This window comes from Rhagoletis zephyria, unplaced genomic scaffold (assembly GCF_001687245.7).
Source record: "Rhagoletis zephyria isolate East Lansing unplaced genomic scaffold, Rhagoletis_zephyria_1.1 Rzeph_scaffold_04092, whole genome shotgun sequence".
Classification (NCBI taxonomy): Eukaryota; Metazoa; Arthropoda; class Insecta; order Diptera; family Tephritidae; genus Rhagoletis; species Rhagoletis zephyria.
This window is the reverse complement of record NW_016161175.1, coordinates 35,009-54,538: the sequence shown is the minus strand read 5'-3', so window position 1 is coordinate 54,538 and position 19,530 is coordinate 35,009. Positions and strand designations below refer to the sequence as shown.

The 19,530-nt window shown below is 37.7% G+C and overlaps 1 long non-coding RNA gene across 1 annotated transcript in view; it reads right to left on the bottom strand.

The window, feature by feature from the left end:
- Positions 1 to 2,852: 2,852 nt before the first annotated feature.
- The window catches only part of LOC108370251 (uncharacterized), a 21,612-nt gene continuing 4,934 nt past the window's right edge, over positions 2,853 to 19,530 (bottom strand). Inside the window, exons 2-3 of the long non-coding RNA XR_001848612.1 lie at positions 9,366 to 9,370; positions 2,853 to 3,020 (exon numbers count right to left, since the gene is read on the bottom strand). This is a non-coding gene — a long non-coding RNA (uncharacterized LOC108370251). The remainder of the gene's footprint in view (positions 3,021 to 9,365; positions 9,371 to 19,530) is intronic.

The window sequence follows — 19,530 nt, the reverse complement described above, 5'->3', positions numbered from 1 at the left end:
ATATATATAAAGAAAATTTGAAAGTTAGGGGGGCTCGAGCACCCCCCTGACCCTACCTGGCTACGCCCATGAGCGGAACTCAGGTTGTTAATACATTTACAAAAACGTTACTAGGATGATATTAAAAATGCAGTCTTACATATGTATATACTTAAGGCTACGTCAAATAGTTATAATTTAAAATAAAATAAAGTAAAATAAGATGGTATAAACCATCCGGGAGCCTACACTTGGCCTTAACTTCATATGTACACGTACACCTACGGTCATATAATTTCAGTGCTGCATTTTACTATTTTTCTTTTGTTGATTTAATATATATATAACAACAAGCATATAAATTGAAACTTCAAACTTTGTACGAAGATTATAAAAAATCTACAAATTTCATCAGAGATTGCATCAAAGATTCAAATTTTTTAATCCAAACTAAAAAAATCCGAGAGTTAGAAATTTTGTATTTAACTGGCAAATGTTAAACATTTTCTTCTATATAAAAAAAAATATCAAGCATTATTTACAGGACGAAATTATAACTCACGGAGTTGCCATCAAACAAACACATTTTTGCAGTTTTACTATACGGGTTGCATTTTTATACATAGCTGTGTATTACAAAACTTGAAATATGCTTTACTGGACTTTCATTTTGAACCGAACCGAACGGAACCATTTTTTGGAGTGGTTTTCGGTTCGGTTTTGGCATTTCAAAATAAAAACTGTTCGGTTCGTGGTTTGGTTCAAAGCCAGAAAAAAGCGACGGTTCCGCTCAAAAACCGGTTTGCAGCCCTGCGAAATACATTTGAAGAAGTTTCTCCTATCCTCTCCCTGGCGGCAGTAATGATTCGGTTCGATGGTGAATTTTATATTTCCTTAACCGTTACCAATACATATCTCGAGTATGAGCTAGATCGGATTATAAACATTTATAGTAATAACTCGACTGAATCTAAACCATCTGAGAACCTACCCCAACACACACACACACTCAAATTAAATAACAAAGGTCCAGCCGTTTAGGAAGGGTTCACCCACAAACACACGTACAGAAAAATTACATATATAAATATAAGTAAACGTTTTAGTGTGTTTTGAAGGCGCCACGCCCCTTTTCCAATAGCCCCACTTTTCTCCATGAGTATCGGATGGATTTCATATATCTCCATACCAAGGTTTAGTACTCTACCATGAATACATCTAGAGACACAGGGGTGCACCCAGGAATATATTTTGGGGGGCGTTTTAAACTTCTAAATATACATATATTATCAGAAAATACTGCTTCAGATAATACGTTTTTTTAAATAATGCAAGTGTTATGTACATATGTAATAAAAAAAAATTATTCGGAGTATATTTTTTTCCTTTTATGTATGCCACCGCATAACTTTGGGCAGCGTGAACCCATTTCAATAATTTTTTTTGTCGGAAAGAAGGTACCTTAAGGGTCGTCCCGTAATTTGGTTTAGATCCGATCATTGGATCATGAAACAATTAACGGTAGTCCTAAATTTGTATATGAGAATTGAAGTCGGTTGTGTTTTTTGTTTAAAAATTACCCCAAAACCCACCCCTTGTGTGCGCTAATACAGAGACATGCAGTATAAAAACTCATTTTGTGCCATGCCCGCTTTTATAATACCTACCACTTTGCGCCATAAGGAATTCATAATATATTCAACGGTATCAAATTCCATTACTTTAGCAAAAGCGATACCGCTTTCCTATAACCCAATTTTTTAGTGAGTGTAGGATTTATTTCGCATATCTCCATGCCAAGTTCCAATACTCTAGCAACAGATGCAGCTAAAATATTTTAGCAACAAGCACGAATACCAATTCGCGAGGACCACAAATGTGTAGAAAAATTAATGAAATTGTACGGCATCTGGAAAAATATTCGCAAAATCGTCTCAGCTAAATGTTCGAAAGCTAAAAATCGATTTTCAAACACCTCGTTGTAAGTTTATTTGACATTGCTGCACAAATCCATTAGAAAGAATCAAAATAGCGGAAGATAAATTATTTTTGGAGAAGCAGAGAAAAAAAGGACGTCCAGGTTGCATGGCATGTGTTGATATGACTTTACATAGATTTTTCAAAGCCACCTACAAAACTGGGTCGAAGAAATGTTATGACGCCACGGTTAGCTGCAGCGCTTGATAAAGTAAGTGATGTAATGGCAGTACCTACATATACTTATAGCGAGTACTAGTATTCAACGCGCTCGACGAGAAAATCGTGCGAAAGAATCAAAGGATATTTTCAATACATTTTCCGATAATTTAATTAAATTTCAGGTTTATTTAGATTTTTTTCATCCGAAATTTACAGTTAAACGCAATTGGATCGTTTATAATTCATTGGGATGGGATAATTTTGCCAGATTTTATTGAAAAAAAAAGTTTATCGTATCGCAGTTTTTGTGAGTTACAACGGCACTATCAAATTTCTCTGCGCACCAAAAATAGCCCCTCAGCTAGTGAAAATATCGGTAATAAATATTGTTTATGAAAAAAAATCAGTGGTGTAATCTTGTGAACCAAGTTCAAGGTATGTCCTTTGATACAACTGTGAGTAATACAGGCACTAAAGCGGGAGCTGCAGTTCTGTTGGAAAAAATTGGTCGCAAATTAATGAGGTTGCCTTGTGATCACCACATATATGAAATTATTTCGCGTGCTGTTTCTGAATCGAAACTAGATTCAAATTTTCAACGTTTCGCGAAGACTTGGCCGAAACTTAACCATCGCTTGATTAAAAGTGGCATCGAAGAGGTTATCGTTTGCTCAGTTATAAATGCAGCAGAATGCGAAAACATACAAAAATTTTTACTGTGATCATCTGTCCAAATTTCAAATCAGGGATGATTATAAAGAATTCGTTCAATTGACTTTGACATTCGTGGGAGAAGAACGCTTTCGCTTTCGCACACCTGCTGCTACCAGTAATGCCCGATGGATGTCAAAAGTGATTTATTCTTTGAAAATATTCATTTTTCGCAATCAGTACGTACTTTCCTGGTTTCCTAGTTTAAATTTACCAATGCCATAACTCCCCCTTCGCAAGATTTAAGTTTTGTTAAGAATATATCCGTCGGGGAAAAACGTAAAGTGGTTGAGCGGCTGAAATCCCACGATCCAGTTGCAAAATTTATTAATAGCCGAAATACTTCCACTTTAGTGCACTTTCAAGATTATAATTTACGCGATTTTGTTTCACGAAGTTTGGTTTGTCGCCGGCATTTTTGCAGTCTGACCCATCGACTTGGGAAATTACTTTCGAATATTAAGAAGGTTGGACCCACTGCCGTTGTAAATGACACTGCCGAACGAGGTGTGAAAGTCATTCCTTTCTTTTTTGTATGTAGTGGCATAAATTGGAGGGCTTCTGCTCTCACTACCCAAAGCAGAGCTTCCAGGCAGGCTTTTGTGGGACGAACTTCAGAAGGCCTTTTGGGAGAAGTTTTTTAAAGGGGTTTTTTAATTCATAAGAATTATACTTCTTTAATGAATTCATTTATTTAAGCTATCAAATATGTTTCATTGAGTCTCAAAATCCTTTTTGAATTTGATTTTTAATGCGAATAAAATAAATATATACTTAAGTACATTCGCGTAAATTGTAAATAGGAGACCACTTTCCAGGAGCCATGAAGGGAAGCATTTCTTGAGCCTTTATTGGGTATATTTTATAGAATGGCTCCACTTAAGATAACCTACCTCAATTGTCTTCTGGTTATGCATATACAAAATGGAAAAAATTATCATGAAGCGCATTGTAGCAGATGCACTTAAGACCACTTTAAAGGCGCCAAACCTTTTCCCAAGTTACATCCAGAGATCCAGAGATTTTAAATATTTCAAATACATGTACTTAATATACAAATACGATAGACGTATTTGGACTTTATATTTTAATACTTTTTCAATAAAATATTTTTTATCCGCATTTTAAATACTTTTTTTAAACAGTATTTGTATTATATATTTTAAGATACTTTTTCTACAATTCCTTGTTCGTCATGAATATAACAAACTTTTCCTTTACAAAACTGTCATTAAATTTTTTGGAACTTGAAAATTTCGGTTTACCAAAAGGTAAGTAGGCCATGCAAAGCGTGAAATTGTCGCACGACGCCGCTGGTTGAAAACTTTCTTATTCTCCCCTCTTCACTTTTTCATTGCTTTTTACGCGTACTGAAATGGGAATAACGGACCTTCGAAATGCGCAATCTTGCATAACAGACATGGGCACATTTGCCCGTATGGGCTTGTAACAGGCAAAACGAATCGAGATAGATAGATATAGAATGAAAAGAGAAATCGATTAAGCGGATACTGTCTGTCCGTCCGTCCGTCCGTCTGTGCACACGATAACTCGAGTAAAAATTGAGATATCTTAATGAAACTTGGTACGTGAACTTCTAGCGGGCATGGGATGGATGGTATTGAAAATGGGAGAAATCGGACAATAACCACGCCTACCCCCCATATAACTACTGAAGATTATTCACGCAAATAAAATTATGGTCACTTTTCATATAACGGTAAATTTCAGAAATTTAAGGACACTAATTTACTCAAAATTGATACTAACAAAAGAAGTAACATTATTTAAAATTTTGGAAAATGGGCGTGATACCGCCCACATATGACTAGATAAGTTTATCTCATTATGTCTAACTGAACGTTCTGTCGAAGTTGTTTAAAGTAGGGGTTAACCCACCCCGGCTTACCACGTAGCGGTAGTTTTCGTAAAGGTGAAAAACATATATTTAATACTTGCGCCGAGTTTTAGTGTTTGGCTCCGCCCTAACTTAGACTTTCTAACTGGTTTTAATTCACTTCATTTTGCGATATGATTAATTCGAGATCTTTTACCCAAATGTCATGTTCTGTGCAACAGATTTTTTTTTTTTTTAGTATCAACAATAGCAATCATACATTTAAGAGCTATGCAACAAAAGCAAAAAGGCAATTTGCTTTACTATAAATTAACCTTTGCGGCGAAGCTTTGAGCAACAATTTAACCAAATGGCATGTCTTCAACTGCACAGTGTAGGAAGAAAACAATATTGTCCTACTATTTATATTTAATACTTGCTCCGGGTATTTAATTTTCGGCTCCGCCCGAACTTAGACTTCCTTAATTGTTAGAATGTTCTTTGAGAAATCTAAAGATATTTCTTTCCTAGTTCGTGCCAACTGCTTTCTACATACATATGTTTTTCTTTAAATATTCGTAAAAAAATCGGAACAAACTTCCGATACTCTTAAAGATTTCGGGAGCTTTTGTTTGCAGGGTATGTATTTACGTGTATTTGGCCTTGGTGTTAACTATAAATCTGAAAATTTTTAAGTCCGAATAAGAGCATGTTGTTGTGATTCACCGGCACCTTCATACATATACATAAGTATGCTTAAAGTAAAAGGTCACTCCGAATACTTCAGTTGAGTTAAATGTTGCGGTGTGAGGGTAGGGTGGCCAGATGCGCTGATTTAATCAACACATCTGCTGATTTTTTTTATTGTACTGATTTTAAAAAACCCGAAATCAGTACGCAAAATCTACTGATTTTCTGAGTTTTATATTTAATTAATATTTTTGAGAATTGGTATACAAATAATTTACTTGTGGTTAACATGTTCAAAAAAATGGGTTTTGACAACTCGTACTTGTGAGCAGAATGAAACAATTTATTGAACGTGTAAATGTAGCGTTAATTAAATTTAAACCATTTTTCAAAAGCTTTCACCTTAAAATTATTTCGTTTCATAGCGTTTCGCAAAATAACTGCTTGAGAGTACAACTCCACAACAAGCTTTGGCTCGTTTCCGGCTTTCAGCTACACAATGGTTTGTTTGAGAATTAACTATATTTTTATAAAAAAAAAATTAAATTAAGTAAGGAAAAAAAATTTTCAAAATTTGTCAATACATTTTACTGCTCTTTTTGTGAACACAGCTGTACACACATACGTAATACTTTTATTTTGTTTTAAACTTATGAACTTTTATATTGATAATACTGCATGTATTTAAACGTCTATTAGTTATTTTTTGCTAAATTATTGTGCTGTTATTTGGTTGTTATATTGTTAATAAATGGTAAAGATGCTTAAAAAAACGAGCTGATTTTTCTGGTGAAAGTGATAAAAATAGAATAATTTTCAAGCCTCACATCTCTTCTTAAGCACTGACGAACAATTTCGAGCTAAAAATTATACCAATCATCTCAAAACAAATGATTTCCTTAAAATTGAAGAGCTTTTAATAAATACATATAGTTAAAACATTTTCATTGACTAAATATGTGCATATAGTTTCCCTTGGCATTGTTAAAATTTTGATGATGAAAAGGGTAAAAGAAAAAGGCCAAGACTGTTCTTTCGCAACACAAAAAATAGCTCTCCTTACTGAAAAGCTATTGTCATCAAAAGATTGTGTTGGTTAAGAATTTAACAGGAAACCTAGGAATACTTTAGAACTAGAGCGATGGAAGACCACTTAATTGCGCCAGTTTCTGTTCTCTTAAACTTTCGAATTCGTATACTACTTAGTCCAAAATATTGTTTAACGAAAAATGCTTGCCCCAAAGTCATTGCTTCATAATTTTTTGGAATTATTGACCATTCCTTACAGCTTAATTTTTCTTATGTGTGTATATGGGTCTTTACACCAAGCTAGGTATGCGTTAACTCGGTGTCCGGTAATTTTTTCTAATGTATTTTGTTTGTGTAAAATAGTGTTACACAAAACAGAAAATTACCGAACATCGAGTTACCGAGTACCAAGCTTTGGTTTGAAGCCCCATTATAATTTTCACTGACTTGCTACATCTTTCACATCGAGGTTCTTTTACATAGATACAGTTGAAGGTTTAGATCTACGCTTAGTGCGCGAAAGACCTTTGTGTGGATCTGCGCCGCTTAGCCTTCTTATCGTCCAGTATTTCCTATAGCGTTCCCAATTAGGATTCCTAAGGACCCTACTATTTCTTTTGGGAGAGATCAAAATGTCGAAGCTTATATATTTGCGATCAGAGAACGACGGTGCCTACATGCACCTCTCCAGTTATTCACCTTCGTATCACTAAGAACGTTCCTGGACGCCGCTCCGTTTCCGACTTGGGGCCAGAAACTAGGCTGCCAGAAGCGAGCCAAGGTTCCTGGACTAAAGGCGCATTATAGCCGGCCCCTCAAAGTTGAGGAGAAGCTCGATAGGCGATTTTACTTTAAGGAGATTATTTGGATCGTGTCCAGCTCACCCGCTCCACATTCCGTAGGTCGAGAGAGTACTGGAGGATCTCTTCGATGCGAGATCCTGCTCCACTTCCCCAGCCTTAAACGTGTTGTGGTTGTTGTCGGCATGGTTTCGCTTTTTGGCGAAGGTAAATGCTAAATACCCCCAAGCCATCTTGCCAAATCGAGCATATAGGATTCTCGGCCGTGTTATTATCTGAAGAATGTAGGCTGGTTACCCTCATTTGATAATGACTTGGCCACGCTCAACACATACCAATCAGCCGTAGGTACGTCGGGGTCTGGTTTTGCAGTAGGTGCAGCGCAGCTCCGTTTCACCTCGCGAGGGATGTAGACCTTCGCCTTTTGGATCGACGGAAACTGCTGCGATCTACTATCTCGAGGGATGCCCCCCCATAGGCCTTGAAGGTCTTTACGCTCCCATTATCCATGCTAGTGATGGATCATCTAACAAATTATAATTTCTGCTCCTTTCCATAATCCGGCCTTTTGCTCGCCTGCACCGCCACAATTGCTCTTCGAACCGGTTTGCGAACTTCGGATGCTTAACTGAGAATTGTGGCTTCGCAGCGTAGTAAGCTCAGCCCTTCTATACTTTCTCCCTAGCCCAGCCAACCTTTTCTCCTCCTCCTCAGTCCGGTTGGTCTTATCGCTAAGTCGGTCCCAGATCTTTACCGGAGCCATATATCGCGCCTTAGTCTTCAACCCCTCCTTGCTTGACCTCGTCCTCGGTCTCTTCCAGTGTTCAGAAGAGCATCCTCCGATTTGGCCGGAGAGCGCAAAAAAGCCTCTTATCCGTTCGTGCTTAGGCTTACTGCGATTTCCTGGCCTCAGTCTTCTAGGACTAGGGTACTAGTTCGTGGCAAGCCCCGTCTTGCAGTAGTACTACAACCACTGTAGACTGCTGCCTCCTCAGTAAAAGTGTAGTCGCTGACGACACAGCTTAAATTATAGCTGTGCCCGAACGTTTGGGCTGATATCCCAGCCCGCGTTTCTGCTTCTTCGACCTTCATTCAGAATTAATTTCAGGGACTGTACCCTTATCGTTTTATACCTACCGCCGGTTACCCCCTAGAAATAGCCTCCATTGGGTGAGCCGTTACGGCCTGCCACTAAACAAGCCCCTGATAAGCATCGCCTGCTTGCACCACTCTGGCATAGAAAAGCGGTGTAAGCAGCGATGGTAATTTTGCCCAGTCAGCACCCGCTTGGAGGATTTTCGCCAACCTTGTGTGATGTGTAAACGTTTAAAGTTAGCATTTATTTTTTCGCCAGAGCGGGCCACCTACGGAATTTTGTAAATTTGTATAGTCTTATTTTTCCTTTCCATACTGGTTCAGAAGCCAGAGCCAAAAATCTATAAAATTTAAAAAAACTTTAATTATCAGTTTAATTTTCAGATTGTGAATGAAACGGAAATACTCTCCGATTGTAACACCCTAATATGCGTGAAGTAACTGCAAATTCATTTTAATTCTCTCTGGCCTGCACCCTGGGGTCATAGTAGCTAAGTAGAGCAATTTTAATTTTGTTTCGCACTTTTTGCACCATGTCCACTTTGTATTTCTCTCGCGTGCTTTTTAAGTAATCGTCAACTTGGATGGAAAGTGTGCAGCTACTTCGCCGGGATCGCGTTGATTGCCACGCATTTGCATCAGTCGCTGCAACACACAACTTACGTGACACAATTAAAATATTTTCCTGTAAAGAAGAGTCCTGGGTTCTGGGAATATAAAAACCAATAAGCCGTTAGTTAGACAGCAAAATCCAAGCCGGGAAAATGCAACTCATCCGGAGGAATGCAAAGTGCTGTCGTATACATACATCCATATGCACATATATTCATGTACATATATGTGCATTAGAGTGACGGTTAACTATATGGAACGATTTTAAGGTAAATTTTTGTATGGTCACACCCCTTTCCTAAGATTTGTGAATTTTCATAAAAAAATCAGTCATATACCATTAATACAATCGGTTTGAGTTAAAACGTGTCAAAGTTCGTATATATGTATGTATGAATATGTGGCTTGGCGTAATCGATCGAACATTTTGATTCTATGCTTAATTTCGTCGAAAAATTACATTGCCGAAAAACAAAAACTGCTTTACAACTTAGTTTAGGGATCCTTACGGCATGTCGTAAAACAATTTCGAAACCTAAAATGATGAAAAGTAAAAAGCCTGACTGATCGAAATAAGAAATGTCGAAAAGATAACAAAGATCGATAAATGGGGAATTGACATTTCTTAAGTAAAACAATGGGACTTTAAATTAAATATTTTTTTTTATTGATTTTGTTGCTAATTACGATGGTATCAAATTAACATTTATATTTCAGCCACTTTTCAGTTTGTATATAATTATTCGTACAGATGAAAAACCATTAATTAATTTGCAAAACAAATGTATGACACATATTTCCAAGACACTTTTCACCATACATACATACATAGATCAGTACTTATAAGGATGTACAAATGTTATTAACAATAATCAATACAGAAACTAACATAGGGAAGTGGAATTTGCTAATTTCTAATTTCTATAAATTCTTCTGGTAAAGTGATTTAGGTTAAGTGGCACCTTCGGTTATAATTAAATTAAATTTATTTTGAACAATTATATATACGTTCCTTAAATAACTTATTAATTTAAACACTTCAATTATTATATGCAATCTTCCGTACTACGCTTCCATTGTATTTTGGGTTGTTGGATCATTGCTCTCCATTTGGCCAATTGTTAACCAAAACTATCGCGGATTCTTTAATTACAGGTGGTTTTGTAGAATAGAATTCAAAACAACAATATGTATGTACATTAGCGTGGTCCAAAAATAGTTTAAAATAATTATGTTCTCACCCCTTGCACTTTTCTAAACGAAAAAAAAAGATCCGTTTTTGTTTATAAAAAATTGTGTTCGGAACTGTCAAAGACTACGAAGTTGTCCATGTATTTTATATTAAAAAACACTTTTTCATAGAAATTGTATAGAATTCTTCAATATCAATATTTTTCGATCCGAAAACTGTTTCTCTTTGGGAGAATTCCAGTAACAATACTTAATTGTATATTTCACCAAATTTTAAAACTAATAATTTTTTAAAGATCCCTCAACACCCCCTTATTAAATAGACGGAAAGTTTGTAAATATCATTTTTTTTACAAAAAATGCCGGTTTCCTCTTTTCCATTTAGAAAAATCTTAGAGGATGAGGGATTAGCATTTGTTTTTGACCATCCTAATATACATACATACATAAGTATGCAATACATATTTGAATTTAATTAGCCTTTAGAAATTGTGTAATGACTGATGTGTGAAATTCGCGCGAATTGTACACATATTATTGCTTTTCGGAATATTTTTATTCGGTCATATTGTTTTTTTTTTTGTTTCTAAATTTAAATTTTCGACATATCTTAGCAGACCCCCTGGTTGGTTGGTAGAAACGTCGCTAGCAAAGTTCGGTAGTCGGAACAAAACAAACAACATTTCGGAGAAGACCTCCGCTCCCACACCGCAGTCCATTTTGGACCCGTCAGTAGAGACTTAAGAAGAATTCTCCTCGACTATCCTGCCCTGCTCCAATCCTGTCTAGAAGGAGACTTCACCTGGAGGTTTTTCTTTAAGTCTGTCGTAGGAGGTACATAATCTGATTGTTTCCCTTATTCAATAAGCTTGTCAAGAATGCCACTATGACCATGCTGCCGCGCCCTCCAGCAGCCTGATTGAGTCTGATTGCTGAGGATGCAGCAGTTTGGAGGTATGGAGGTTCATTGGCAGTTGATGCAGGATCACATTAAGCGCATACGATGGACACGACTTAATTGCTCCTGTAGAACCTGCAGAAGCTGCTCTTTGTATACCAGTACCAGCCACCAAACTAACGCCCCGTAAGTAAGAATTGGTCGTATGGTAGCCGTTAACACCCAGAGGGCAATCTTTGGCTTTAGTCCCCAGTTTATACTGAAAATTCTATAGTACGTGTAATAGGCTATGCAGGCTCTATCTATTCGCCTCTCTATATTTGTCTTACAGCTCAGTTTGGTGTCTAATATGACTCCGAAGTATTCCGCCTCGGAGGACAATGTGAGGATCGTTCCATTAAGGGAATTGTGGTAATTTTGTTTTCTTGGTAAACAGCATCAGTTCAGGCTACTTTCTATAGCCCAGGTGAAATCCTAGAGGGAAGAGATCTGATACCGCCACCACTACATCATCTGCATATGCTACCACTTCCACTCCACCTTTGTTGAGATCCAGTAGAACGCCGCGCAGTACCACCATTCATAATAGCGGAGACAAAACTCCTCCTTTAGTAGGACAGATGTAAGACTTATTGGTCTGAAGTGTTTTGCTTTTTCGTGATTTATTCTTCCTGGTTAGGGAATGGAGACAACTTTGACCCTTTTTCCAGCTTTTCGGAATGTATGTCAAGCTAATACTGGCTTTTTAGACCCTTTCCAGCCAGGATAACAGGGCTCTAGTAATAGTTAGAGAATTATCGGCATGATACCGTCTGGGCCAGGTGATTTATAGTTTTTACTTTTTTGTCTACGATTGAGTCGAGTAACTCTTTTGGGAGTTGCTGACGTTTTGTATGACGCCATATTTTTGGCCTCTGATCGCAGCCAGGAAAGTGTGTATTTATGAGGGCCTCTAGTGATTCCTCCGCTGAACTTGTATATGCACCGTCCTTTCCCTTAATAAGATTGGAGTTGGTATGTTCCTTGGATAAAACTTGGGTTAGCCTGGCGAAATCCCTACAGTTCTCTTTGGATGTGCAATAGGAATTTCAAGGGTCCGTTATAGCTTTCTTTACTAATTTTTTGTATTGCCTTAATTCATCTTTGTATTGCTGCCACGACTGGCGATCTTTGTTAAGCTCGGCCAAGATCGCTTAGGCGATTACAGTGCCAAAGAAGAAGAAGAAGATTGCTGCCAAAGTTTTGTTCTGTAGCACCGATTGAAGATTTTTCTTAGATTGGACCATTTATTTAAGGTCGCTTACTGGTGTTTATTTTTTAAAGACTATGGCTAAGGATTTTTTCAGCTTATCTACTGATACCTAATGTGACCAACTATTTCATAGCTTAATGAAGTACAGGTTAATATGGGTTAAGTTAACGCCGCGAGCCGATTATGGAATTTCGAGTACGGCTAATTTCCATTTCTGAGAGCTCAGTGTTTGTTCAGAAGTGCGAGCCATAATGCTGCCATCTTAGCCTCGCAAAGGTTGGACAGTCTAAAAGAAAGTGTAGAGATAATTCCACTTCATCTTGCTCTTGACAGCTGATACCAAAGGGTCAGGCGGAATTCCTAATATCACCGCATGAATATCAATCGCACAATGGCCTGCCAGAACTCCCATCACTAGCCCTTTCCAGGTAAGGTGTTTTGAAGTGCCCTATAAAAACATTTGCTGCAGCAGAGAAATGTCTTCTTTTTTGTCACAAAAGGACCCGGTTTCCCATATCCTAATAGCAGTTCGTGCTGTGACAATTCTCTGCCATATCCGCAGGTGCCTTGTTCAACTAATGCTCCGCTAGTTCCTGTTTTACAAGTGTAGCCTTCTCTAGTGAGTTCCACCAAACATGGGCTCCTTGAAACAATATAGGCTTAAATCTGGTTTCTTAGAGCTAACGAATTAATTTGGGCGAGAGACCCCACCTTTTACCGATAGCTCCTCTACAGCAGTACAAGGCAACCGACACCTTTGCTATCCTTTCCTTAAAGTTAGGCTTCTACGACACCTGCCTTTGATCGTCCCTTAACCAAAAGTTCCAAATCATCTAGATAGGTGATCACTCGACAGCCTACTTTTCCAGTTCCTCTAGAAGGTCGATCCCAACCGCACTTGAGAGCAGGGGAGAGAGAACCCCACCTTGTGGAGTGCTCCTATTGACTCTGCACTGAGTTCAGACGCTCCCCCACTCCGCCGCGACAGTTCTGTCCCGAAGTAAGCTTACTAGGTTAGTTTCAACCCCCCAGATTAGGAATATACTTGACTATTGCCTCTAGAGAGACATCGTTAAAGGCCCCCCTCGATATCGAAGAAGGCCCCTACTGCATAATCTTCATGCGTGAAGGCTTCCTCCGACTACTTTACCCATGTGTGCAGGGCGGTATTCACCGACCTTTTCTCGCAATAAGCACATTGAGCTCATGAAAGACAGTCACGAGGAATGGCGTTTCTTATGTACAGCTCTATCAGTCTTTCCAGCATTTTTAGCAAAAACTACTGTACTGTACTTCCGAAAGAAGTAGGGTTGGTCACATTAGCCATACCTAATAATTAAAGTCTGCAAAACCTGATCGAAGCAAGGCATGGGAGTACTTTTTAGCCGTAAAAACGCTGAAATATTGGGGCTAAAATCAGCTATGCACGACATGACATATGGGTTAAAGATTTCGAATTAATCATATCATAAAATGAAGTGAATTAAAACCAGTAAGAAAGTCTAAGTTCGGGCGGAACATTAAAAACTCGGCGCAAGTATTAAATATATGTTTTTGACCTTTCCGAAAACTACCGCTACATGGTAAGCTGGGGTGTATCAATTTTGAGGAAATTGGCGTCCTTAAATTTGGAAATATAGAAGTCTCAAGCATTTCTGAAATGTACCGTTATATGAAAAGTGGCCGTAATTTTAGTCCGATTTCAATAATTTTCAACGTTTTGCTTTTATGGGGCAAACACAATAACCACACAGAGTTTGGTACAAATTGGTAGAACGTTTACCGAGATACATATATGTGATCATAAGTGGCAGGTGTAACGCCCATTTTCCAACTTTTATCATAAACATAGTTCTTGGTAAAAAACTGTTGCAAGCATCAATTTTGAATAAAGTAGCTTTAGTATTTACTGATTTATCGAAGATTTCGTATTTCTTTAAATTACCGTTATATGGGATGTGGCCGTGGTTATTGTCCGATTTTAAAAATTTTCAGCCATTTGGTATGTTGTACCAAGGCCAACACTGCTTTGGGAGAAATCGGTGTAGCGGCTACCAAGTTATACACATGTGACCATAAGTGGGCGTGGCTACGCCCATTTTCCAAAAATGTATAATATTCTTATTTTTCGTCTAAAAATCATTGTAAATATCGATTTTGAGTGAATAACCTTAAGCGGTCACTAAAATATCACAGTTTTCATATTTCTGAAAACTACCGTTATATGGAAGGTAGGCGTGGTTATTGTCCGATTTTGCCCATTTTCAATACCATCCCTCCTGTGATCGAAAGAAGTGCACGTACCAAGCTACGTTAAGATATCTCTATTTTTACTCGAGTTACCGTGTGCACAGACGGACGGACGGACGGAGCGAAAAACTACAAAAAAATTAGTAGACCAAAAAAGTAAGTAGCCACAATTTTATTAAAATAACTAGGAGACCCGGCGAACTTCGTCCCGCCCAAAATAAAATTTTTGTATTGAAACATTTTGGTCCAACATTTTCCCCAACAATTCACGTTCATGATTTTCAGTGACGCATTTATCTTCTAATATTACGGCTTGGTGGTTGTGTGGAAGGCATATTTCCATTGCCGTCTTAAATAACCTAGCAAAACTGTATATGCATACAAAGATGCGGAATAGTTTCAGTGCATTTGAAAGACCCCATGCCCCCTTTTCAAACAGCCCAAATTTTCTCTAAGATCACGGGATTGATTTCATATATCTCGGTACCATGTTCGAGTACTCTAACTTGAACATATATGAACACTTCCATAGATATGCAGTGTTGAAAATTCGGTTTATATGAGAGGTGCCACACCCCTTTTTCCAATAGCCCCAATTTTTCTTCATGACTATGCGACTGATTTTATATATATTGTACATACCAAGTCTCAGTGCTCTGCCATGAGCACTTCTAGAGATATGCAATATGAAAAATTCGGTTTGTATTCGGGTTGCCACGCCCCTGCACATAGCGGTATGAAATATACTCTACATCCGATTCTCATACCTACCATATATACACAAAAAAATTCATAAAGATCGATCGAGCCGTTTAGGGGGAGTTCGACCACTAACACCGTGACACGAGATTTTTATATATTAGAGATACAAAATATTATCGAAAACATCATTTAGAAAGGAGTTTAAATCGAAATCCATGAAAGAAAAAAAGTGGTGTGAAATATTTTGTTTGAAATAGGTTTTTTTTTGAACGCGCGCCGATGGGGTACAGTTTGTTTATCATTTTCCCGTTATTAGGCGTTATTTATGGTATTTTATATAGTCTTTTACTAAGTTTTATAGTAATCTATCGCTAAAAAATATCTTAGATGACTTAGAACAGCTTTGTTCGGAGGAGCATAATGAACTTAGGCTATTCATCAAACCTGGATGAACGGATGAGTAGTGGTGAAGGTGATGCAAGGGATGGAGGTTACCCACAAAAACCGGTTCTTGGTAACGGAATGATTCAGGTTTTCTCGACCACAGTGTAGTTTCGTCGACCTAACCCAATTTTTCGTTGATTGTACATCACCTTGCAGCCGGGTTACTCCGCATACGTCTTCTCCGGCCGGGGATTGTTACCGACGCTGAGTCAGAAACTTATTTCTTCTGAGTTTGCCAGAGACGACTTAATTCGAACTCCACTTCGGTTAGGTGCAACACCTGTAACGGGTGAAGTCGTCTAAGAAACTGCTCAGACCTTAGGTCACACAGGGAGTGGGCCACAATTCCCGTGTGAGGGTTAACCAGCAGCCGTTTGCAAATCACACAGTCACACGTGTGTCAAAATAAGAAATGCCGGAACGCGACTTCAGTCTGCAATGAACTCCAAAACAAGATCAAAGAGATAACCGCCTCTATTACTCGGCATGGCATACTGAAATGAATGAATGAGCGAAGTTGTACCGTTACTTGACTCCGTAGAGATCGCGAGGGAGACAATGGTGGAGGTATAGCGTTCATCCTATATGACACTGTGCAATGTCGTGAACTCGAAGAAGGTATAGACCCAGGGAGCCCACCCTAGAATGTCAGGCTATAGCCTTCCGATTTGGCGATGTTGAGCTCGAAATATTTAACATTTACGGCGGTATGCCTGCCACCTCCTGCACGGCACGATATTATCGTCACATAAGTGCGCTTTTCAGGTTGAAAACCGTATGGTGGTATGTGACTCTAACGCGCACCACGAAATCATCTCAATCAATACAAAAAATCGAGGAAATACTAATTTTTCATCAACATAAGAGCATTTCAAATCCTTCTTTGTGGTAAAAAACGTAAAAGAACGATGAATTTTCGATATATTTAGTACAGAAAAACCCGTACCCTATCAGCCCTGACGTTGCCATATGGCAACAGAACATATCTGACGATCCAGGACGCCTACCGATGTCCTTTGTCGGTTATTTCTTATTTATGGTCTCAATGACCGACCCTGAAAAAATCAGCTAAATATATTCACAAACAAACTTCAGGGTTATTTGGGTTAATAGCTTAATTTAATTTTTGGGTTTAATTTCTAAATAATCGAACACCCTGAGGATTTTATACATACATATGTATGTATGTGCATATTTATATGTATCTTTGTACATACATTTTTGAATTTGACTTATAATGAAAAAATTGGGTGGAAAGGAGGGCAACACGAATGAAACGAAAAAGAGGAAAAGCATGATTGAGTTATGTTGCCGTATTAATGTTAGCAGCAACAGTAGCCAGTATTCACATCCTACATTACACACTCAGCATGTCCTTTGACTATTGTAGGTCAAAAGTCAAGTGAGTGTATTATGAAATGTCACTGAACCGCCATAACTCATGCTGTGTGTTGGTGATCCCAGCTTCCAGTGACAGCCGTTGCAATTGGCAGTGATAAGTACTTGTCGAAATTTTTTAGTATTCTTTGTTTTTTCCGATTCTATTTTGGATGTTGGAGGATATTTTACATAGCTCCATATGTAGAATTGTTGTTGAATTATGTCTTTTGTCTATTCGCGGAATTTGTTGTGTGCATCTACATATGTACCAGGGTTGTTGCGAATATTCGCATTCGCAATAAGAAATGCGGAGCTTTTGCGAATGAAAATATTGTGCAAGTGCTCTGATAAAACGTATATCTAAAAAATTACAAATTGTAGCTAATATTTTCTGCTTGTGGAGTTGCGACATTAGGTCCTATTAGCTGGGCGCCGCATACAGGAGTATTTATGTAACAATACTGGTCAAAAGTCAGATTTTATCAACTTTGATAAAAGTTTCCTCAAGCTACATAACCGAGCATAATCGGCAGGCAAGTTCCCACTTCTACTTGATTTTTGCAGTTATTTTGTTTACTTGTCGGATCTTGTCGGGCAATATTTTTTTAATAGTGATATACATTAGATCCTTGGCTAACAACTTCTGTGGTAAAACTGTCCCCCATCCCCCTTCTCCTGCTATTTCCAGTCAAAGAGTAAATTCCTTCAATGGGGACTTCCACCAGAAATCTTCAACGTTTAGCTGTAAAGATAATCGATGCTCAAGAAATTATCAAAAAGCTGTAAGTCTTATAAGACGGCTTATTATGATTAAGTTCCGTGTTTTCATTTATTAGTAATAATAATAGATTGGTGCTTACACATATCACACGTCACACAAACGGGAGGGACCTACAATTTTACGCCGACTCCAAACGGCAATTGTATTTTTATGACAAGCTGTTTTTCATGGCAGAAATACACTCGGAGGTTTGCCATTGCCTGCCGAGGGGCGAACGCTGTTAAGAAAACCCTTTCTTTTAAATTTTTTTGCGATATTGATTTGACCAGGGCCTGCGGTGTGTTAGCACGCACTACTAACCACTACACCAAAGAAGCCGCGTTTATTGCTTAGTAGAAAAACACACAAATTAATTTTGACCGGTTTTACGATGCAAATATTCCTCTAAGCGCCGCCTTCAGCTCGAAAACAACATTTATTTAGCTTTTTTGCCAAGCTCACAAATAAAATAAGAATCAATTCAAGACCAAAAGTCAAGCTCAGCAAATTAGGAAACTATTTATAAGCTATTCATTACAGGTGAGCCTTTTGAAGAAGCTACCCAGGAACTAAGCAGTTCTGAGACCCTCATCACCCGTGAATCCAATACATAATTCAAATGCTTATAACAAAGGTTCTGATCCTATTCGGAGGCCACCTCTGTGCGCGACCTTTAAGGATTTGGATGAAAGTTGAAGAGATTGAAGATCTAGGTGACATGAATATACGTGCAGCATATTTTTCCTATTTTTCCGATATGACGTAGGGTTGCCTATTTACACGGGACTTAAATTTTAAGAAAACGTCACATACCTTCCTTTAAAGTTCTCTATCTTGGAAACCTTTTAACGAAACTTAATGAAAAAAATGTCATTCGTCCGTCTTATTATGGGCTTCAATTATAAATTTTTTACATTTATGTGCAACGTATAAAAAAAACTAAGTAAAAATTTTTCTTCTTTACTTTTTTTTATTATAGCATTTTTAAAAACGCCCTAATCATACCAAGGTTGGTTCATTTAATCGAGTAACATCAAATTCAAGTTTTTAGGTGGGACCCGTTTTGAGCAAACGTCAAAAAATTAGCGCCTGGAGCGGCAACCAAACTGGTAGAAATTACCAAGGAATACATATGTACACATAACAAAATACATATTTTTATAAATTTTTTCGTTTATCTTAATTAAATAAAAAAAAACGATTATCTTCGTCTTTATTATTTTCTTGTAAATTCCAACAAATATATCGTCATAGAGTATCAAAATTCTTTCCACTAGTTATACCAGTTTTCAGGCTCGCTGTTATCAGTTATTTTTCAATACTAACGATGTTTTATATGTCCCCATTGAATTTTTAGTGGTTTTCGGGGTTAATTATAACTAGAGTTCGCCCAGCGGTTGAAATTCAACCTTTTAAATTAAGGGGAGCTGAGGTGGGCTGAGCTGAGCCGAGTTGAGTTAATTGAGCTGAATTGAGGTGAAATACGTTTCACACCATAGCAGATTATAACATAAAATAACATAACAACACCACATAACACAACTCAACACAACATAATATAACTTAACATAACCTAAGATAACATAGCATAACATGACATAACATAACACGGCATAACACAACTTAACATAACATAAAATAAGATAAGCTATCATAACCTAACGTAACATAACATAGCATAACATAGCATAGCATAACATGACGTAACATGACATAACATAACATACCATAAGATAACATAACATAACATAACATAACATA